The sequence below is a fragment of the Dermacentor variabilis genome, chromosome 1 (assembly GCF_050947875.1).
Source record: "Dermacentor variabilis isolate Ectoservices chromosome 1, ASM5094787v1, whole genome shotgun sequence".
Lineage (NCBI taxonomy): Eukaryota > Metazoa > Arthropoda > Arachnida > Ixodida > Ixodidae > Dermacentor > Dermacentor variabilis.
Genome location: NC_134568.1, coordinates 25,926,715 through 25,950,140, shown reverse-complemented (window position 1 = coordinate 25,950,140; position 23,426 = coordinate 25,926,715). Strand labels below are relative to the sequence as shown.

At 46.8% G+C, this 23,426-nt stretch overlaps 1 protein-coding gene and 1 long non-coding RNA gene across 3 annotated transcripts in view; one reads left to right on the top strand and one right to left on the bottom strand.

Moving 5' to 3' along the window:
* Positions 1–23,426, bottom strand: part of LOC142575934 (uncharacterized) — a 238,440-nt gene that overhangs the window by 106,444 nt on the left and 108,570 nt on the right. The gene's annotated exons all lie outside the window — the stretch shown is intronic.
* Positions 5,886–11,315, top strand: LOC142570477 (uncharacterized). The gene is made up of 3 exons (XR_012825668.1): positions 5,886–6,071; positions 6,875–6,901; positions 11,066–11,315. It is a non-coding gene; the product is annotated as an uncharacterized LOC142570477 (long non-coding RNA).

The window sequence follows — 23,426 nt, the reverse complement described above, 5'->3', positions numbered from 1 at the left end:
ACCTTAGTAATTGGCACAAGTATGGTACTATGCTTGAGGATATTCCGAGCACATCACTAGGAAACTCTCTTTATAGTATCAGATTAAAGTTTTCTGCTTAACCATGTGTGCTACAAGGTTTTATATTTGAAACTATTCGTGACAAAATACACCGCCTCAAGGTCCAAATGCATATCAAGTCTCACTTGGTCGTCAACGTTTTTTAACAGTTTTTTCTCATTTACGTTGCACATGAAAATAAAGTTGCAATCAGCTCACAAGAACATAACGCGTGCTGTTCTGATCGGTCAAAAAGTATCCGGAATGCGGTCTACAGCATGGTGTGTGGCTTATTATTATCGGTTAGAAGATAATCTATACGTATTTATAGGTAAACAGAAACTTTTCTTCGTTAGGAAGTTCTAGATATATCATCCCCCAGCAGCCTTTGCGTGCCCAAAAACCCATACACTTTTGCTTTCGTTTGTGTTCTTTGCGCTCTCTTGTACGCCTGGCCGGTAGCGTTCCTTAACTTTGGGTGTCCCAATTCTAAAGCTCCATATTGGCGAAGCTACTCCCATTCATATATGACGAAACCTATTCTACAGGTTCTTTAATGTTTAAGTATTAGTAACTTCAATCAAGAACGTTATGCTAGCCTCGCAAATGCTGGTCGCACACGTGGTTTATGCGCTTTGACGTACACAATTTTCACAAACGAGGAGCAGATGCGTAGTTGATCCTCGTTTCTGCCATCAGTACGATGTGACATTTATTATCGGCATACTGAACAAACAGTGGTGATAGACAGGACTAAGGACGCCCGTGTTGTCCTCTTCCCTTAGTCCTGTCTATCCGCGCTGTTTGTTCACTAGGAATTAATTCTCATTAAAGGTAAAACTGAGTGTTTTTTTTCTGTTTAGTCGCTCTGTCTGCTAATTCATTTGCTTCGTGAAAACTTGTGTAGTGGCGTTGATTTCCGGCATACCCCGCCTGCTTAAAAAAAAACATTTTTTTTGTGATAGCAAAACATCATCGCTAATTTCTTTGAAAGGCTAATAACGGTGTTAAATTAAGGGAAACAAGGAAGCGTTTCTTATTTTCTTCGGCACCGCTGCGCATGACAGTACAGTTTCAGTCAAATCACGAGGAGCTCAAGACTTCCCTTTCTGTGATTTCTAGCAGTGGTCAAGGTAAATATTTGTATCACGAATGATATGTCGCGGTAAAGAAGCCCTGCCTGGTTGTTGTCAGCAAGGCAATGCTTGCATTAGTATTAGCGCCTGCAGTATGCGTGGATGCTACAGTAGTGAATTTTCAGCATAGACCACCTCACCTAATACCCTTATAAAAGAAAAAACGAAAGTCAAATTCAATCTATTCTTCAGTAGCTATAGACTGCTCCGATAAATGGGCTCCCTAACATATAATTCCATAGAGGTGGTGCTACGAATCTTCCTAATAACAGTTTCTGCGTGACTTCAGTGAATTCTTATTTCCTTGCCAGGTTTAGAAGTGATGCCAACTGGAGGTATGTGTAATACTTTTTTTATTCTTTCGTCTAAAGTACTAAATCTGTGTGACGCAAAAATTTTCTTCTTAGTATTATTGCATGTGCAAGCAATATATAGCCTCTGTTTCTGGCCACCAGGCCTATTAGTAACAGCAATTAGAAGCAGCATAATATCAGTAGTGTACCAGATTAGAACAATATATTTAAATTATTGCTTGATCTCTGTTTGTGAACTGGATAAGTGAAAGCAAGAAAAGAGACACGTACTAAAGCGTCATTTGGGAGATTTCCCAGCAAGTGCCTCTTTAGCGCTAGGTCTTGTTCCGAAGCTGTTCTCTACAGGAACTTCACCGTCTTGGCCCTGTGCTTGTTCCAGAATATCTTGAGTGCTGCGCATTGCCACATGAGGTGATTCACACCTGGGGCCCTATAACGTAAAACTATTCCAATATGTTTCTATTCCAATCTCCTGACGTCAAATTTGCGCAACCACCGACGCAAGTACCGGGCGGTCACCCGCACGGTTGTCTGAACCGACCAATCAAACGCTCTCCTCGTTCATAGGAGGTCACTTTTGTTTGCTTGAAAAACGAATAACATTGCCTACACTGAGCGGCTTCTCGTATCTAATTGGCTGACAAAGGCGAGGAGAACGCTCAAGTGGAGAGGGATTCGATGGGGCCGAGCCACTGCACTGAAAGTCGATAACCGGATGAAGAGGGTGGTGCCGGCGTCTACGATTCATCGGCTCTCCCTTTCTTAGCTTGCGGTGGCTGGTCGAAAATCGCGGCGGCGTGCAACGGAAGCTCAAGAATGACGCTAAAACGGACCCTCAGCAAAGAAGAGTTGGCAGAATGAGGGGGCAAACGTGCCGAAAGTGCTCGAAAACGTTACACGGCCACGCAAGAAGTATTATTATACGCAATTGCACCCATGCTCTCGGGCAGGTGCGAGTAGCCAGCGTCTGAGCGATCGGCGGCAGCCATCTTTTATTCCTTTCGGAACGGGGCAGCCTGCGGCTATTCCGAAAAAAATTCAGTTTTGTTCGGCATATTAATGCATCTTTATCGCGTACACGTCACTTTGACGCGGTGACTTCTTGCGGTTTTGTGACGTTGCGCGACAGGCAGGTGAAGTGGGTGCAGCCTGAAAACTTTTTACCAATAGCCAAGGGCTAATGGCGAAAAGGGGTTGAATCAGAAATAACTGTTTTTTTCTTTTTTCTGTCAAATCATGCATAATCAATATGTACACATCATATCAGATGGGGAGGTATCGTGGTTTTCGTGAGGTCGCGTGACAGACCGGTGAAGTGGGGCTGGTCGAAAAATGTTTTTGACCAATCGTGGAGGGCTGATAGCAGAATTGGAATAGAAAAGTTTGGAATAGTTTTACGTTATAGCGCCCCTGTTGTTGTCACACTTGCGCACGCACATTTTCCTATGAAACCGTAAATCACGCGCCACCAAGAACGTGATACAGTCGGCTATGGGTGTCGTGGGCAGCGAAGTGTTGCCAAGGAGCTACTGACGACAGATCGCGTTGCTTTCTTTTCTTTGTTTAGCGACGAAGTTACGGTGATTGCACTTATTCATCGTAGAAACTTTTCCTTGTTCGGCTACAGGTCGTAGTGTCAATTTCGTTGGGTATAACGTGTCTTGTCGATTTGATTTTATCTGAACCTACCAAGGAAACATCACAGTTTATATCGTGTTTACAAGTTAGCCCACCTTCTTACGAGTGCAGAAAAAGGAAAAGTGTTCCAGGCTGACCTTTCTTTTATTTTGATACAGACGTCCCCCGACGGGGCCGTAGTGAAACTAAATATGAGCTGAGAGATTACAGAGCACGCAGAAGGGCCTGCCGGGCTGCAAAATTAAGAAATGCATAAAAGAAGTCCCAGTTTCTACCGAATGTAGAAGCGTTGACAACGACAAGAAAGGGCTAGACTACTACACTCTAGAAACTGTTTACACCCTTTGAAGCGTGCCTTTGTCCCACACAATAATTATCATCTCTCTTGCGCGTCTTTAAACGCCACGTGCTCGGTACTTCCAAGTCACCAGAGGCATGCGCGTTATCGGTGTGACATTGCATTCTTGACAGGAAAGTAGCGAGCGCAGAGTTTTCAAGCAAGGAAACGCAAGCAAGACAGATGACGATTATCGTTATGGGACGAAGATACGCCCCAAAGGCTGTAAATTGTTACTTAGTGCACATGAAGTGAGGCTCGCAGTTTCATGGGTGGTAAAATTGCAGTAAACATTCGCGTAGTATAACTAAACAAATGCGGTGTCATATGCACCCAAAGACACGCGCGAGCAGAGTTCAGTCAATGACCCTGAGCACTCGCAGTCGTAATGCTGGCGTGATGAGGAGCGCCGGCAGAGGGGAGCGCGCGTGTTTGTCCCAAAGCGAACGCTCCATGCTGCCGCTCCCTTTACCACCTGCCGTACTTCCGAAATCCAGGAGGTAACTTGACCTCCATAACTGAGCGCACGTAAAGACGACGTAATTCAAGACCCAGCTTCCTCGGCTCACTCTCGCAAGCTCACCCTTGTTTCCGCATGATAGTACTCGGGGTCCCCCTCCCCCTCCTCCAATCACCGTCTCCTAATGTCTATCCACGGCGGCCACTATATTATTCCGCCCAAACACATCGCTGTGAATTCAATTTCTAGTGGTACCGTAGCATTCCAATGTTTTTTTTTTTTTGAATACCGATGCGCTTGTATGTTGATATTTTGCTCTATGTAAATTAACAAGCCCGAGTTGAATGAAACTAACCCTAAGCCATAAGCGCGTGGCGTCCCTTATAAATGACGTATTACATTACAGTGCTGTTTTTTTGGGATAAGTTTACTATATACACATGCAGGTATTTTTTTTAGAAATATTAAAGCACGACATTTTACCATCCTTTTCTTGAAACTGGCAAATATGTCCTGTACTAAACTTCATAGAAGGTCTTGTCACTAAAAGCCGATTGTGTTTCTTGCGGTTAGTATACCTTCCAAGCTAGTATCGTGGATGCATGGTAGGAAAGTGCTGTGATCCGCGCGAAGAGAAGCTGTTCGAAGCTTCCACGTTCCCCGAAGACCTTTATAGCAATAGCTGCTATGCTTAATGCTTAATGCAAAGTCTGTTTTATGCGTATTGGTGAAAGACGTGACCTTTCGGCCGTGCAGGCGTCCGTGTAGCAGATTTAGACTTGAAAATGTACAGATGGCAGTGACAAATACATGACATGTGGATATACCTATTAGAGAGTTCTGAAAATTGTTTACAACTAAACGTAAGAGGATTACATACGTAAAGATATAGCGTTGTACTCACTGCGCGTGCTCAGTACGTTATAGGGTTTCTGTGGATTTAACGTACACTCGTGAGCAAAATTATACGGACCAGGGATTGCGTGATAAAGCCGATTTTTTCCTCAGCCTGTGAATGCAACTTGAAATTGAGGACTGCAGTCTAACTTGGCATTGCGAACCTTCCAGTCTATTCGTCAATTATCGTTTATGCATGCTAAATGCAAATAAATTTAGTTTTTTCGGAGACCCTTTGGTCCGTATACTTTTGCTCCCGGGTGTACGTAACCTGGCGAATTTACCTTATGTTTAACTTCCCACTTAGATTATGTATGCAAACGACTTCGTGTGGTATCTTGTGTGCTATACAGTTTGAGATATTATATGCCCCTCTCTGTTCGAAAAGCTGTTGTACATGCGTTGTGTTATAGTGTATTAAGGTACGGCATAACAGTTTATGGTCATTGCGCAATTCGTTGGAAAACTAGGGTCAACTCTATTCTCCGTTCTATTCTAAAGAACATCAGCTACACAATCTCAGAGAAAGGTACACCTTTTGGGGTGCATACCAGCCACACAACGATAATCGTCATCTGCCTTGCTTGCGCTTCCTTTCTTGAAAACGCCGTGCCCGCTACTTTCCTGTCGGGAATGCTATGTGACGCTGATAACGCGCATGCCGTTCGTTACTGAGAAGTACCGGGCTCGCAGCGTTAAAGAAAGAAAACGCGGACAAGACAGATGACGTTTATTGTTGTGTGGCAAGATACGACCCAAAGGGTGTAATTTTGTTTTAGAGTAATTATGGCTTCACGGAGAGTTCGCATGCTAAGGCTGGCTGCGTGACGTAATGCTACCTCCTAGTTCATTTCCTTCCTCTATTCCCCTTCTAGCCCGGCCTTGGGTGCGCATGGCCTGGCGTGGTTACCCGCGTGGTCGTATGCACGCAGCTGCCTGAGCCCCGTATGTTGGAGGTCATATCCTGCGGTGCCAGGGTGGAGGGCGAACTTGCAAGGGCGAGCCAAGATGACTGGTGGCTTCACGTACGCTGCCTTCCCGCGCGCCTGATGTTGTAGGTCATGTAATAAGAGTTGTGGAGACGCGGCACAGTTGAGATGGTGAAGCGAGCGGCTGCACGAAACGTTCGCTTTGGGAGAAGCACGCACCTTCACAGATTCCAGCGCTCCTCACAATGTGACAGCAAGCGCGGTCACTGAGTGAGATCTCCTGTTTGTCTGCGCGCGCGTGCCACCATGCTTGTCTGGTTGGTAAGTGAATGTTTGTTGTAATTCGTACGGTCAACTTCGTATGATTGGGCATATGGTACATTGCTATCGCTATCAATGCTTGGCCTTTCGGGTGAAACTGCGACACTTTCTTCCTTTTGTATCACCTCGCTCTTTTCACATACTGGTGAAAACATTAAGCCCATTTGTTGGGCGTCCTAGGCACGAACGCATGCGCACACACACACGCAAACACACACGCTCAATGATTTTCTTTGCGTGAATCTTCGGCTGGGCATTCCAAGGAATAATAATTACAAGGGATTCTACTTGGCGCTGCTTTGCACAAGCTTTTGTGCTACATATGGCTGAGCTTTAACCAGCGAGAATTAAATATAGACGTTTCTCTGATTTATCTGCGTCTGTCAGCCATCGTTGAGCGCCTTCTGGCCGATGTTCTTGTCCAAGAGCACAAACACAATATCTGTAAGCATATTTATTCAGGAAGAGATGATATGGTACCTTAGCCTCGGCAGAAAACTTCAACCTTAAAACACGAGCTCACCCAGCCTTACACCTCTTTCGTCCTTGAGCTTGCCCATGAAGTTGAGGCCAAAATGCGTTTAATCTCAATAGCAGAATTTATAGCAGTCGCCAACCTCCCCTCGACCGCACGCCACTGTGAGATGGAAGTTAAATTGAGGCTGAAGTTGGCCTCATGAAGTCGAAACCTTCCGGTTGTCCATTTATTAGCATAAGACATAACAGCGCAAGCCGGGCACACTAGAACGATTCAGTAAGCATAACTCATGAGGCTGTGTGGTAACCACCATTTTGTTTTTCAGACCTTGCGTGGACAGAGGCCGAGATTCGTGAGTGTTGCTTTCTATCACATTTTCTTCAGAACAGTATAGCAAATAGTCATTTAAAGTTTGCTGCCAATTACACTGATCAATTAGTTTAGTTATCCGTAGCTTTAGCAGCTTTAAAAAAACAGAATTTGTTGAGAGCACAAGAACATTTCGGGGCCAAGTTGACTTCTTCCTCGAGTGTTAGTAACGAATCGAAAGCTACGTATCATTAAGCGCAGGACATATGGCACAACTTAGGATGCCAACTGTCATACGACTAGTTAGTGATGGCATGCGGTGGCGGATTTCTTTTTTTTTTTTTTGTAATAACCAATATTTGAATCCGCATTGCATCGCCACAATTTTTTACTTTCCATGGTCGGCTTTTAGAATTGGAATGCCGTGTCGCCGTTAACTTTTGCCTCTAACACTGCTTTCTGGCTTACAAATTATCTGTTCCTGGCAATGGTATCATATTAGCTGCCTCAGAACTGTACGAAACCTGCAATTTTAGTGCCCCTTAAAGCTAACCAAAGATATTGATGCTGCTAAGAAATTGTTTGATACTAAAACAGCCTGAAAATCACCGTTTTCGTTCGTAACATTGATAAGTTCCATCAATGAAGTGCAATATTTACTTATGCCCGCTAAATAGCCGACCCCCCGAAAACACATAAAAACAAAAAAACCAACAAAAAACAAACCAATCCGCGGCATGCCGGAAATCACTGAATATACGAGTTCCTTCGCGTATTGCAAGGGCGAAACACACAGTTTCGGGAGAGACACAATGAAATAAAAATATCCAAAGGAGAAGGATAAATATTACGGCAGTGACTGCGTAAAACTCGCAGAACATGTCGCAGCATTAGCTGACGAAAGGCCCCTTCAGGACGCGATCTAGACAACAGTTGCGCCGGCCTTCGTTCTTGTGGAGCACACAGCTCGCTGTTTTCCTGGAGACGACGGCGGCCTGCTGCACGCAATGTCTCCTTCTACTGTGGCACGTTTAGCTTTTCGCTGCACTTCTTGTCCCAATGTCCGCGTCTCACTTGGTGAAGCCATAACTAATTGAGACTTGCAGCTAGGCGGACACGCGTTACCTGTCCGGTATTCTCAAAATGCAGAATACGCATTTCCGCAGGGCACGTGTTCTTGCTGAGCCTTTTTTAACGGGCGGGCAGCTGTTTGGCACGTTTCTGCCGTTGTCGCAGCTTCAGGTGGCGCCTCGGCTAGAGCATTGGTGAAATATGTCACCGCGTCGTTTTAAATATGCTATTATTATCATCCTCATCACGTTCATCAAAAGAGAGGGAGCGCAGAATGGAAATACATTGCATTTATAGTGCAATAAATTCGCTTACGTTTCGATCTTTTGTTAGTGCGGATGGCACGTCCTAAAGACCGAAAATAAATGCAGAAGGGAGTTTGCCGGCATCAGCTACCACTCTGTTTTCAAAGCGAATGTTCACTTTGTTCCATCCCTCCGTTCATCGCGCAAACGTTCCTACAGTATGTGCCTGCAACTCCGTGTCCGGTGCTATGCGCATACAACGTTAACAGTTTTGTTAAACGAAGGTGGCTTAGTAGTTCCGCAGAAGATTTGGGCATTGGTCATCGCTACCAATCACGACTGATCAGCACATCTATTCTGGCGCGCACTGACAACCTACCTTGGCATGCAGAGTTGAACTTACCGTAGAATCCTGATGACACGAAGTGTCTGGCACTTTTCTTTTCAATATGTGACGATAACCTATCGCGACGGGCAGTAACACCGTTTTCAGTTGCATGAACGTTAGCGCCGAACAGTTGTCGCGGTAAAATAAGAAAACGAGAATACGAAACGGTCCACGTTTCTTCTTTTGCCAGCTACCCGTTCGTGCAGTTCAGTCTTCGATCGGCGCCTGAAACAATGTGCGATGCCGAGTTACAATATCGACGACGAGGCTCGTCACTGTAGCCCACTGGCTATGGCGCTGCGCTGTCGAGCTCGACTTCCCGAGTTCTGACTCATGTACGTAGATCTAGGGGCCCATTAAAGTTAACCCCAGGTGGTCAAAAGCAATCCCGAGTCCCCCACTACGGCGTGCCTCATAGGCATATCATGGCCTCGGCGAGCAAAACCCCTGAATTTAGTTTTCGTTTTGTTTAAGGACGACGAGAAAGCGGGGAAGCTACTAAAAGCAGCTGACCGCGAAGTTGGTGTCACTTACATTATAGAAAGAACAAACACGCGAGTAACACGCGTACGTTGACCTTGCAAAAGCTACGTGTTTCGCTGGCATAAACTGATGCACATGTCTATCACAAGTTTAGTAGAGTAGTTTACTGGGCCAGTCGGTGCATGGTGAACGTATAATGGTTTCCAGCAAGTACGGACGCGAGCACAAGTAGAAACGGACAGGACATCGCTGGACTTGCAACTGAAGTTTATTGGGAAAACATTCCACAAATCTCCGCCACGCATGCGTATACACCCAAGAACAATAACAAGGTTCTTAGTCAATTTGAATTTTAGTGAATGTTGTTTTTTAGTGATAGTGATGATTTTTCACTGCTTTTAAGGTTAAAATCCGATGATTGCCTTGAATCAAACGCGAGAAGGATTTTAACGTGTTTCGAAGAGTCCTCCCGAGATCTCAGGTTCACGTTCGAACTTTGCAAAGTAAACTTGATCAGATTTCTTGATTTGGAAATTCAATTTAAAAGTGAGTGTCATGTGTGTTGGCAGTATTGCCGTAGATCGAAAAAATCGCTCCTCCCGTACGAATCGTCCCACTCCAAATGAATAAAACGTGGCATAGTTTCCTTGTGCTTGACGAATGCTCTTAACAAGAGTTGCACCCACTCATTGCAGGAGAGTTTTGAAGCCCAGAAGGCGAGATTAATGTCGGCAGGGTACCCGGTCTCACTTTTGATGGCTGTGTCAGAATCCTTGTTTAGAAAGTACACAAAAAAGAAAACCGTGGAAACCGCTGACGACAATCAATCTTCAAAAAGAAAAAAAGGTCGTAGTGATGCCGTATTTGCATGGCTTGTCTCATAATCTTGACCCGCCGTGGTTGCTCAGTGGCTGTGGTGTTAGGCTGCTGAACACAAGGTCGCGGGATCGAATCCCGACCACGGCGGCCACATTTCGATGGGGGCAAAATGCGAAAACACCCGTGTACTTAGATTTAAGTGCACGTTAAAGAACCCCAGGTGGTCGAAATTTCCGGAGCCCTCCACTACGCTCATAATCAGAAAGTGGTTTTGGTACGTAAAACCCCATAATTTTTTTCTCTTATAATCTTAAGAGGGTGGCCACTAGGAATGGCGTCACACTAGTGTTTTCGGCGCCGAGCGAACTGGTTAGGTCGTGCAAAAGCATCACAGGAGAGAAGAAAGATGCGACTAGCGGCTGTGGAAAAAAGCACGCCACATTTTTTCACAAAAACTGTGCATCTTCGGTTGTGTACCGCATACCTCTCTCATGCGGACTGTCCTATATCGGCCAGACAGGTCGTTGCATTAATGACCGCATGCGTGAGCATCGCTATTTGCTACCTACAGGTACAGGAGGGAACTTGCCATTGCATTGCAAAAAGCACGAATGCCGACCAGTTTTTGATTGTGTATCGATAGTGGGGAGAGAGCGCAGTAAACTGGAAAGAGAAATTAGCGAAGCGTTCCACATGAAAAAGTTCGGCGTGCATACATGTGTGAGTGAACCTTCGGTTCATATCAATGATAAAGAACTTCAATTTCTAAATTTATCATGTTAATCCACGTGCTGTTGCCTTTGTCGGGGAGGGGTGTGACTTCGCTTTTGTGTACAACATTTGTTGATAATGGACTACAATCCTTGTTCTTGTTCTTGGGTGTATACGCATGCGTGGCGGAGATTTGTGGAATGTTTTCGCAATGAACTTTAGTTGCAAGTCCAGCGTTGTCCTGTCCGTTTCTACTTACTTGTGCTCGCGGCCGTACTTGCTGGAAACTATAATACGTTCTATCGCAAGTGTTGTATGCATTTAGCTCTTTTCAATTTGAGCTCCGCCCTACAAACGATTAAATGGACATCGCCCGTGTCACTGTCTATCTTTGTCTGCTTTTTGTGTAATCCTTTTTACAACAAATATCCACTACGCCGGCACTGCCACCGTAGTTCTAACCGCTTTTCACCCTTTATTTTTCCGGCAGCTTGTTCAAGGCAGATGTGCATGATGGCCTGCGCTAGGGACAATCAGGACACAATCGTCATCGATGCCGCCTGTGCTGGCTGGGGCCAGTGTACGTGCAAGTTTTATTCTTGAACACCTGTGGGATCACCCGAATGTACGACGCTACGCTGGGCAATTAGTTATATCATTATTGACGGCTCATGGCTCCATGGCAATGAGTATTGTTGCTCATAGTGCATTATTGCTATGAAATTAAAAGTGGCCTAATAGAGCATTTCATTTTTATCACGTACCGCGCCATGCGCTGCTAACTAGCCTAAGCCTAGATTTTTAATAACACCATCTATGCTGCTAGACGGTGTGATGGATGCGGTATCTTCAGTCGCGCTGCAGTATCACACCTTGGGGCATCTTTCTTTATGACACCATAATATATATCTAAATCTACAATTGATGAAACAATAAAGTGAAGTTGAACCGAAACCGCAACGTCTGGTGGCGGTTTCGGTTCACACACACCCAAACGCACACACACACAAACACACACACACACACACACACACACACACACACACACACACACACACACACACACACACACACACACACACACACACACACACACACACACACACACACACACACACACACACACACACGCACGCACGCACACACGCACGCACGCACGCAGGGTGTTTCAGCGTACACTTCCAAAAATCTTTAAGAGTTGCCTGTGGCGGATATCACAATTCTAGTTCATGAGCCGGTCTACTCAAAGCGGCGGACAATACTTGAACTTGAGATGCACAAGTTGAGATCCAAAATCGACTATTATATATATATATATATATATATATATATATATATATATATATATATATATATATATATATATATATATATATATTGTTACGAAGAGTTGCGAAGAAATGATTTTATTTACAGGCGATGGATGATGATCGTCGCGTGATAGTAGCGCAGCTCGGCCTCTCCAACGCTTCGTCCTCTTCGTCTTCCCTTCTTTTCTCTTGTCCGTGCCTTTTGTATCTGTTACATTTCCCCGCAAGCAGACGAAGCCCGTGGGGCGAGTCAGGATGCGCAAGCAGGGTAGAAAGGCTTCAGGCGAGCAATGTGAGTCAGCTGAGTTCTGCTTGATCGCCGACCATTGCACAGTAGGCGAGCTATGACGTAAGTGAGTTCGCTCAGGCGGTCCACAACTACAAATGGGCCTGAATATTTTGACAATAACTTTTGGCACAATCCACGCTTGCGTTGCGGTGTCCAAAGAAGGACCAAGTCACCTTTTTCCAACGATACTTGTACGTGACGGTTGTCGTATCGCTCTTTCGAACGACTTTGCGAGGCCAGAGTACGAAGACGAGCTATTCGACGCGCTTCTTCGGCGAGACACAAAGTCTTCGATACAGAATCGTCACTGTGCAGAACGAACGGTAAGAAAGTGTCCAGAGGGCTTCGCGGTAACCTGGCATAGAGGAGATAAAATGGGCTATAGTTCGTGGTTTCGTGTTTCGCCGTGTTGTATGCGTAAGTGATGAAGGGCAACACGTCGTCCCAGTTCTTATGATTGGAGGAGACGTACATGGCAAGCATGTTGGTCAGCGTTCTGTTCGTCCTTTCAACGAGGCCATTGGTCTGTGGATGGTACGGCGTGGAATGACGGAACTGGGAAGTGCACAAACGAAGTAGCTCTTCAATGGCATCAGCAGTGAACTGGCGACCACGGTCGCTGATGATGACACGTGGTGGGCCATGACGAAGGACCACGGAACGCAACAGGAAGACCGCCACGCAAGCGGCGGTGGAAGACGGTATGGCTGCAGTTTCTGCATACCGTGTAAGATGGTCTACGCAGACAATTATCCAACGGTTCTTGTTGCTAGATAACGGGAATGGACCCAAAAGGTCAATGCCTACTTGCTCGAATGGCGTGTTGGGTGGTGTCAATGGCCGAAGGGGACCCGGGGCTGCGGTGGTCGGTCGCTTGTGACGTTGGCACGTTTCACAACTAGCGACATAGCGCTTGGTTGTTTCGTACATCTTGGGCCAGTAAAAGCGCTCCTGCGTGCGGTGTAGTGTTCGTACGAAACCGAAATGGCCGGATGTCACATCATCATGCATGGCGCGTAGAACGTCGGAGCGAAGGCTCTCCGGGACAACAAGCAGAAAACGCGCTCCATGCCCGGAATAATTAGTTTTGTAGAGTAATTTATCACGGACGGTAAAGCGACCACTGCCTTGAGAAGTACGGGCGGCAACAAAAAGCGGATCGAGGGTAACATCACTCCGTTGTTCTCGCTGAAAGTCTGCCGCGTCAGGGAACGTAGAAGTAACAGCAGCGAGATAGTCGTCAAAATTCTCAGCATCGCAGTCGGTAGCCGCAAGAGGAATCCGAGAGAGGCAGTCTGCGTCAGCGTGACGACGGCCACTCTTGTACGACACCACAAAGTCGTATTCCTGGAGGCGCAGTGCCCAACGTGCGAGGCGACCAGAGGGATCACGCAAACCGACCAGCCAGCATAAAGAATGATGGTCGGTGATAATCTTGAATGGTCTACCGTAAAGATAACACCGAAACTTCTGTATGGCGAAAACAGCTGCCAGGCATTCCTGTTCCGTAACCGTATAATTCCGTTCAGATTTGCTCAGGCAACGGCTGGCATATGCGACTACATGTTCTGCGCCACTGTGACGTTGTACAAGCACCGCTCCTATCCCAATTCCACTAGCATCAGTGTGAACTTCAGTTGGGCAAGACGGATCGAAGTGACGCAAGAGCGGTGCTGACGTTAGTATAAATTTCAGTTGAGAAAATGATGCGTCACACTCTGGTGTCCAATTGAAGGATGCATTTTGTCGCAAAATACTTGTCAACGGGTAAACGATGTCGGCAAACCTGGGAACAAAACGACGAAAATATGAACATAGGCCAATGAATGAGCGAAGTTCTCGTGCTGATTGTGGTGGCTTGAAGGAGCTCACCGCTTCAATCTTACGAGGATCGGGTCTGACGCCATCCTTGTCAACTAAGTGTCCCAGGACCAGTGTTTGACGTTCGCCAAAGCGGCATTTCTTTGAGTTTAGAACCAGCCCAGCTTTCTCGATGCAGTCGAGAACAAGGCTGAGGCGTTGATTATGTTCTTCAAACGTGCGGCCAAAGATTACAACATCATCGAGGTAACACATGCATATCTCCCACTTCAGACCACGTAGTACTGTGTCCATGAATCTTTCGAAGGTGGCAGGAGCATTGCAAAGGCCAAAAGGCATAACATTAAATTCGAATAGGCCATCTGGAGTCACGAAAGCGGTCTTTTCCTTGTCGGCAGGGTCCATAGGTATTTGCCAATACCCCGATCGCAAATCAAGTGTTGAGAAGTAAGAAGCAGCGTGTAAGCAATCAATGACGTCATCTATTCGCGGTAGTGGATAGACATCCTTCTTCGTCACTGCGTTTAGATGTCTGTAATCCACGCAGAATCTCCAGGAGCCATCTTTTTTTCTGACCAGGATTACTGGGGCTGCCCAAGGACTAGACGACTCTTGAACGACACCTTTGTCCAGCATCTCCTTGACTTGTTGTGCAATAACCTTTCGCTCGGAGGATGACACTCGGTAGGGCTTCTGGCGGATGGGGTGTGCGGAGCCGGTATCTATTCTGTGACGAGCGCGGGACGACGGCAAATGAAGGGGTGCATCTCCATGCGTGAAGTCGAATGCAGCCTCATGCCTGGCAAGGACATGTACCAGTGCTTGCCGTTCCGACGTACCGAGAGCCTTGCTGATCATGCCAAGCATTAGCTCTTCAAAATGGCTATTATCGCAAGGAGAGCAAGCTGTAGAGACGTCCGTAGTTAGGGCCGCCATTGAGTTACATGCGGCTTCATCGAAGAGAGCGATTTTCATACCGCGAGGAAGGACAACCGGCGTGGCGGAACAGTTCAGCGCCCACAATGTGGCGACTCCTTTCGTCATGCACACGACAGAGCAGGGCACAAGTATATCTTTTTTAGCACAGTTTATGCGGAGAGGCCTAACTACAATATCAACACAATCAGCGTCAACAGTAGTTGCAGAAACACGAACGGGCGTCAGGCACCACGATGGTGCAATCACTTCATCAAGAACACTGAGTGTGTCTGTGTCCCTGTGTTCGCCACGCGAGCTTTGTTCGGAATCTGTTGATATAATTAACTTGTTCAATGATATTTCGCCACAACCACAGTCCACGGAAGCGCCGCACTGTTCAAGAAAATCAATACCAAGAATAACATCGTGCGAACAACGAGCAAGAACAACGAATTCCGACACAAAAACTTTCCCAGCCAACAAAACACTCACAGCACAAACACCAAGGGGATGAAGCCACTCGCCGCCCACTCCACGAAAAGTAATACCGTCGTTCCAAGAAAACATAACTTTGTGGCCTAGACGGTTCTTGAAAGCGAGGCTCATCACAGACACAGTCGCCCCAGTATCAACTAACGCCATGGTCGGTATTCCGTCAATCGAGACATTCACTTTGTTTTTGAGCATCACAACAGGCAGAGGAATTTCTGGCAAAGACCGTCCGGCGACCTCACCTCCATTGGCCGCGGATGCTAGTTTCCCGGCGGCGGTGACGAAGAACGGCGCCGAGGGGACGGAGAGCGACGGGGACGATTATTTGGTGGCGTCAAACTCCGCTCAGAAGTTGGCGAATCGCTGCGTCTGGTCTCGTGTGGGAAGTGGTCCATTGGAAGGGAATCGGTCGTCCGCAAGTCATATGAAGTACGGGTTCTGGGTGGCGATAGCATTGTTGGTGTCCTTCGTGATTGACGGCCTTGGCGACAATACCGTGCTATATGGCCTGTGGCACCGCAGTTGTAGCACACGGGAGGGTCGTGGTGCACAGCATCTTCCTCGAAACGGATGCTAGGCTGCTGCGGGCGGCGAGAAAGTTCGTTGTCATGTGGATAACGTGTCTCTGCGCCTCGCTGAAATCCGTCATATCGTTCATAAGTCACGTCGTGGTAGTAGGGTCGGTGCCCTTCTTGTCGCGGCCTGACAGAAGTCACAGGACCTCGGGGGTAAAACCGCGGCTGCTCTCGTTGTGGCCGAGCGTCATAAGTAGCGCCTCTGTCGTAGAGACGTGGCTGCTGTCGGGGCGCGAGTTCATAATCCTCGGTGCCCCTCGCCGCAGGATACGGGGCGATGGATGCCACGTTTGACTGGAAATCTGGTGATAAGCGGAAGCTGTGAGTGCCTGAATGTGTCGCTTGTGCGTGCAGGCTGAGCTCTTCCCGAACTATTTGTCTGATCGTTGATGCAAGATCGAGGGGCTGGTTGCTGTCCACGCTTGCAACTGTTGTCACATTGGCTAGCCTGCCAAACTTCGGCGTGATGCGCCTCGTTTTCAGCTGCTCGAAAGTACGACAATGCCGAATGATGTCAGTGACGGAAGCCAGGTTGTCCTTTGCGATGAGGAAATTATAGACGTCTTCGGCAATTCCTTTCAGGATGTGCCCGACTTTATCTTCCTCAGACATTCCAGAGTCCACCATCCTACACAGTTTTATTACCGCCTCAATATAGGTCGTGCAGGTTTCGCCTGGCACTTGCGCACGTTGCAGTAGCGTCTGTTCCGCCCTTTTCTTTTTCGTCGCGGAGTCGCCGAATCTCTCTTTGATTTCGGAAACAAATCTTCCCCATGTTGTGAACGTTTCCTCGTTATTGTCGAACCACAGCAACGCAGTATCCGTTAGGAAGAACACGACGTTCGAAAGCTGAGAAGCGCTGTTCCACTTGTTGGCGGCACTCACCCGGTGATAATGGACGAGCCATTCCTCGACGTCTTCGTCCGATCTTCCGGCGAAGGGACGCGCATCTCTCAGTTGCAGAACGGAACTTGTCGGCGCAGCTGTTGGAATGGGCCGTTGTTCGTCTGCGTCGTGGGACATATTCAGCTCCGGTAGATACGGTGGGAGTCCAGCAATGCGACGGCTCCGTCGAAGAATTTCTGGTTCAGCCTCCGCCTTCGGGTGTCGATTACCCCGCACCTTCCACCACAACTGTTACGAAGAGTTGCGAAGAAATGATTTTATTTACAGGCGATGGATGATGATCGTCGCGTGATAGTAGCGCAGCTCGGCCTCTCCAACGCTTCGTCCTCTTCGTCTTCCCTTCTTTTCTCTTGTCCGTGCCTTTTGTATCTGTTACAATATATATATATATATATATATATATATATATATATATATATATATATATATATATATATATATATATATATATATAGCACAGTTCCAGTCCTTGAAGTTAATTACTCAAAGAGCTGGGCATTATTTGCACGAGAAACCGAAATGCATAATTAACTATTTACTAAAAATTGACTGATCAAGTTTTTAAATATTTACCTTACGGCACATAGTGCAACCGGTGAGGCTGCGGTGATTGTAGCCGGTGGGGCTGATCCTGCGGGCATCTGCTTTTTCTGCGTCGTTTCCTCTTTCATTGCGACATCACTCCCCGTTATACGTAATCATAATATACAGGGTGCTCCAACTATCAGGCACCAAGATTTAAATATATGCATAAGCGACGTAGCTGTACAGAACTAAGCTAATGTTTGCCGTCGCTTGGAGATGCTCAAATTAGTTTTTTTTCATTACGCCTAATTAGATAATGAGTCCTACATAATTAATAATCTTCTCAAATATTATATTAGATGAGAAGTGTCAAGGAGAAAATTGTAGAGCTACATGAAAAACTCGCGAAACAGCTTTCTGTTGTTCAATACGTGCTAAATATAAGTATTTTTCCGAGCGTGAAAGAGGCCCGCGATTACACGCAAAGTGCCTCGAGCAGCCAGTCGCGCGGCAATTTTGCGTGTAATTTTGCGTAATCTTTCATAGATTGCGAAAACGCATTAGATTCAGTAGAGGTAACAGCAGTCATGGAGGCATAGCGTAATCAAGGAGCACCGGAAACGTACGTGAATATCTTAGCATTAAGACTCCATAGCTACCATAATTCTCCACAAGAAAAACGAAAAATACCGATTAAGAAAGGGGTTAGGCAAGGAGACACAATCTCTGCAATGCTATTCACTGAATGCTTTGAATAAGTATTCAAGCTATTAGACTGGAAACAAAAATGATGATGTAAACCGCGTAGCGAGTACTTTCATATAACATTTGTGTATATATAGGCAAAGAAAGCTTCGCTTTTAACGTGTACAATCATTGAATTATACTGGTACTAACATAAGGAACAGAAGCTTGGAGGTTAACAAAGGAGCTTCAGAAGAAGTTAAGGACCGCGCAACGAGCGATGGAATGAAACATCAAAGGTGTTACGTTAAGATGCAGGAAGACGACGGCGTGGATTATACAGCAAACAAAAGTAGCCGATATCCCAATCGGAGGGAAAAGGGGGAAAATGCAGCTGGTGATGCCATGTAATTCGCTAGGCAGATAACTGGGGGTTTACTAGAGTTAGAGATAGGGCGCCAAGGGAAGGGAAGCGTAGTCGAGGGCGGAAAAGGATCAGGTGATGCCATGAAATGAGAAAATTTGCCGGCATAACTTGGAATCACCCAGCGCAAGATAGGGGTGATTGGAGATCGCTGGGCGATGCCTTCATCCTGGGCCCAGTGGACATAAAACATAGGCTGATAAATGTCATGATGATCATGCTCTAGTGCGCTGAGATGCTGCAGCATGCCCGGGACATGTTACGTTCGTTACGTTGAAAAAGCTTCACTCTTCTCCAATTACCTTGTGGCAACCTGATTTTGCACATGTTTCTCAGCTACACGTTACTGTTCGGTAAATGGAAGTGTCGCTACAATGCGTTGGCCTCTTGCAGCAGTAGAAGAGGGATCTTAAAGTGAATGCTATACTGCCATAGAAGTATAAACACAGACAACGCCGTGCAACCATATCTTATTATCAGTAACGTCAAGGTCCGAAACACAACCAACACCCAACAACCAACAATCCCTTGCCATTGTGCAGCTTTTCTTTTTAAGCGCTTAATATTTATAGCAGCTGTCATTACAGTTACGCGTCGCCGTCTGGTAACTATAGAATGTCTAAAACGCTATCGGATCAACGACTGTAGTGTGCTGCAAGGCATAATATGCAGCTTGCCTCTTAACGCGCATGCACAAGCGGCGCCGGAAACTGTTTTCTCTTACAGAGATTTGAGAAGGACACACCTCGAGAGAACAATCGAACTTTCAACGCATGCTATGCCATTGTTCCTTCATAACTTTCTCCCGTTATGCAGAAGCTTTTCCATGATTTTGCATCGACCTTATGTTACGCTGCTTGGCATTCTTTCCGGATATGGCAAACACCGCAAAGCGGCTTACGTGGCACACACGCCCACCACACTCGCACTAATTGGCTGCAATTCCTGACTAAGTACTAATACCGAGGTTCACAGAGCATATACTATTGGATCGGAATGATAATGAAAGAGACTAGATACTTGCCGTCTTCCTTTGCCTTAAATACGACATATGGCAAATAAGGTACGAACGACGACGCACTCCGTCAATGGTTCATGCATCTTAAATGTCTTTGGTTGCGCTCGGAGAAGACCAAACTAATACCAATGACTGCGCTGTGATTTTCCCAACTAAATGTTCACCGGTAATCAGTGTAAATATGCTGCATCTAATGCAACAAATGTGCAACTGCAAAAGCAAGGCACCGCGTAGACCATACAAAATGATCACAAGACACAATGCAAACGACGACAATTGTTTAACATGCGATCTGTTATGTCGCAGTCACTGCGATCTTTGCAACGAACTTCTCAGAAATGTTCGCGATCACCTGACCATGGAATCATCAGTAAGCACGTATACGGCCTTCCCAAACGACTGCTTCTCCATCGCAATGTCCGCTTCGAGAAATTTAAATTTTCAATTCTTGCTGCGGAAGTCGCTTTGGGGGACTTTCCATCATTCCGACACTCCCGGCGTAAAAGAAGGTGCCACCGAACGGCACCGCGTTGCCTATTTTCTTTCGGAAATTTTTCAAATGAAATTTCTTCCTACGCCGCCTCTGGAATTTCATAACCTCCACGCGCTTGCCGCCTTGACAGAAGGCTAAGAAGACGTATCGATGAGGTCCCGACCCTTCGGGAGGAGTTGGACCGTTATACGGCATCGCCACTTCGCCTTTGTCCAGACTCCGTGTGCTATTGGCGTTTACAACCATCCAGTGCAACCAGCTGCGGAGCGTAGGGTGCTTACGGCTCGGCGCGTCCGGGTCCAACATGACCAGAGAGAATGGTGGCATGCAATTGATGGCGCCGACCAGAGCTACCGCGGGAACTTCGGCAGTCTGCTCGGGCGTCAGCGTACCGTTGATCGTCACCGAAGTTGTCTCGTATGCGACCTTAAGGAGGGCCACTGGCGCAGCACCCAGCGAAAGATCCTTCTCCAGTCCCGCGGCTCTCCACAGGTCCGTCTTCGGCTGCAACTGCTTTTGCGAGGAAACTGGCGATTGCACTGTCAAAACGTACTCCCCCATGAACTGCTCCGCTTGTATGCTGCTCCACAGTGTCAATAGGATGAACACTGACGAAACCTGGATGAGGCTCATCACTCACGTACTCAGTGCAATATGTAGATGTTGAACGGCCGCGCGGTGATGCCAGTTGCATACGCGCGAGACCCGGGCGTAAATGCCGGCTACACTGCCGTGCGCCTCTGTAAAATGTAAATACGCACGCGCTTTAAGCGAACCAATCGATATGGGTATACAGCCGGCCATCTGCTGCCCGTGTCGTGTGTTTTGCTCACCGTTGCCTTTGTCCTTTTGTCCGCGCAGCCTTCCGACCGGCAGCTGTGCCGGCGCCGGCGTTGGCGCGAGGACCGCTCACAAAGCGAGTCTGTATATCTACTATGTGGACTTTGAGGAGATATTTACGTCCCTTGCTTTTCCTCTTCTTGCCAGTAGGTCACGTTGCAGCGCTCTACAAGTTGTTGCTTTTTTAGCTGCACCAAATGTTTGAAAATCGCCTGTGGCAGATAGCCCAATTCTAACCCTTCATATAAATTACTTGATCAGGCGACCGACGTTTCGACGAGAACGGCGTTTCGACGAGAAATGCAAAATACTTCATGAATAATTAACGTGATTACGCTAATTCGCCTTTAATATAATTATTTTACACTACGTATTTTAATCTACGAATTGTAGCTGGTGAGTTGACAAGCTAGGAGTATCCCCTTGGGACGAATTTTCAGGACTGCACCAGTTTCAAAACATTAATCTCCAAAATGTCCGACAAAATGTATTAGTGTACCAGTTACTTTTGTGCTTCAATGCATAAAACAGCGTTTTTCTTCAGAAAAGTAACTGGAACGCCAATGCATTTCGTGTACATTTTGAAAATGAATATCTCGAAACTGGCACAGTCATGAGAATTCGTTCCAAGTGGATACGCCTTGCGAATGCACCGGCTATAATTCGTAGATTAACATATGGGCCGTAAAGTGACTAATTAGATATGTTATTAGCGTAATTGTGTTAATTATTCAATTAATCATTTTGATTTCTCGTAGAAGTAATGACCACCGAATCGAGTAATTTAGATCAAGGGTTAGAACTGCGCTATCTGCCACGGGCAATTTTCAAAATTTTGGTGCTGCTAAAAAAATCGCTGGCTCTCCCGTAATCTAGAGCATACGTAGGCGTGAGATAGCAGCCGGCAAAGCAAATTGGTTAGAGATGCTACTGGCCTACATCTTAAAATGGGTGTAGTGCATGTCCGTAACGGCAAACCCACCACATCACATCGCACCGCACCGCGAGCACCACGCCATACTGTGCACGGGTACATATGGGCGCTGCCCAGCTAGAAGAAGAAACGCGGCTGAAGGAGGTGCCACGCAGCGTGGCGCCATCTCTCGAGGTGACGCAAAACCCGCGCCGCGGGACTCACGGACCGCTGGCGTTCAAAAGAGCGCAGCAAACCTGCCTCAGAGCAAAAAGATGACAGTGAAGTGTATGATGCCCTGTATCTGACTTTCAAACGTCCCCCCCACTATTGGAAATAACAAATATAACATCAGCGTACTATAAGTTACAACTGGAGTGATATTGTAAACAAACATTAGGAAGATCTCGGAAGCAATATTTTTTTGTAACTTGTTTGGGCAATAACTAGTGTATGTAACGCGGTACTGTAGAAAGGGTTGGGAGCCAGAGACCGCACTTTCTGAAGTTTTGCCTGGTTATCCGGATGATCCCTTTTTTTTTTCTCGCAACTTGCCCTGATCTCGTTTGAGTGTCCAGATAAGCGAAGACCACAGGAGTTACGCTCGGCTTCAATCGTATACCGGGTGTTTCAGCGAAGACTTTCAGAATTTTTTTAAAGGTTGCCGTTTGGCAGATAGCACAATTGTAGTTCATGAGCTGGTCTACACGAAGAGGCGGACATTATTTGCGAAAAAATTGAAATGCATAATCGACTAATTAACAAAAAAAATAATTAAGTTCCTAACTAGTTACATCATGGCCCATATTGCAATTTGATAGTAATAGAGTAAGGGAGGCAATGGGGCACACAATTAAATATAGAATCGCAAGCAGTGGCGGGTAGAAGGGGTGCGGCGGTAGGGGCAGTCAACCCCCTCCCCCCAAAAAATATCGGTGTACATACTCCCTCCCCCCCCCCTTTTTTTTCCGTGCCGTGCGCGTCCTTCGTCAACTTGCGTGTTCGAGAGACGCCCTATTCTCCAACCCCCGTGATGACTGTGAGCCCAGTTGAGCCTCTCCACTAGGAGTTACGAATCAGTGTTTATTTCGCGATCCCAGTGCGCGCCACGGAGCAGCACAAAAAGTCTGTTGCGAGACGCCGCATTGAGCATATCGCCCTAGGCGACAACGATTCGCACACATCGGCGCATATCGAAGCGGTGGAGCGCGTTTTGTGGCCGAACAGCTCTGTTTTCCAACAGTTGTTTTCAGACCTGACCCGCAGTGTTTACCGAAGATTCCTAGCGCCGGAGTGTTACGTCCCTCCTGCTCCCTTGTGACTTCTCTCCCAGTGATGCGTGCACCACTCACCGCAGCCTGTGCTTGTTACGTCTTCATCAAGCCCTTCACCGAGCGCGCTGTGGGGTGGGACCTTTGCGCTCTTAAGAGTCCTTTGTTCTCAGCAAGCCTTGTTGTATCGTTTCATCGGTTTTGTCTCATCATGAATTAGGCCAGTTAAGTTTGTCTCTGGCTCCTGGTCATCCACCGGAGGCAAAACAATCTTCGCATGTGGCCACGCTACCACTCGGCTAGCTGACGAACAGGAATCAGATTCGAGTTCACATTGTGGCCCGCAAGAAACACACATGAAGCTTGACACAC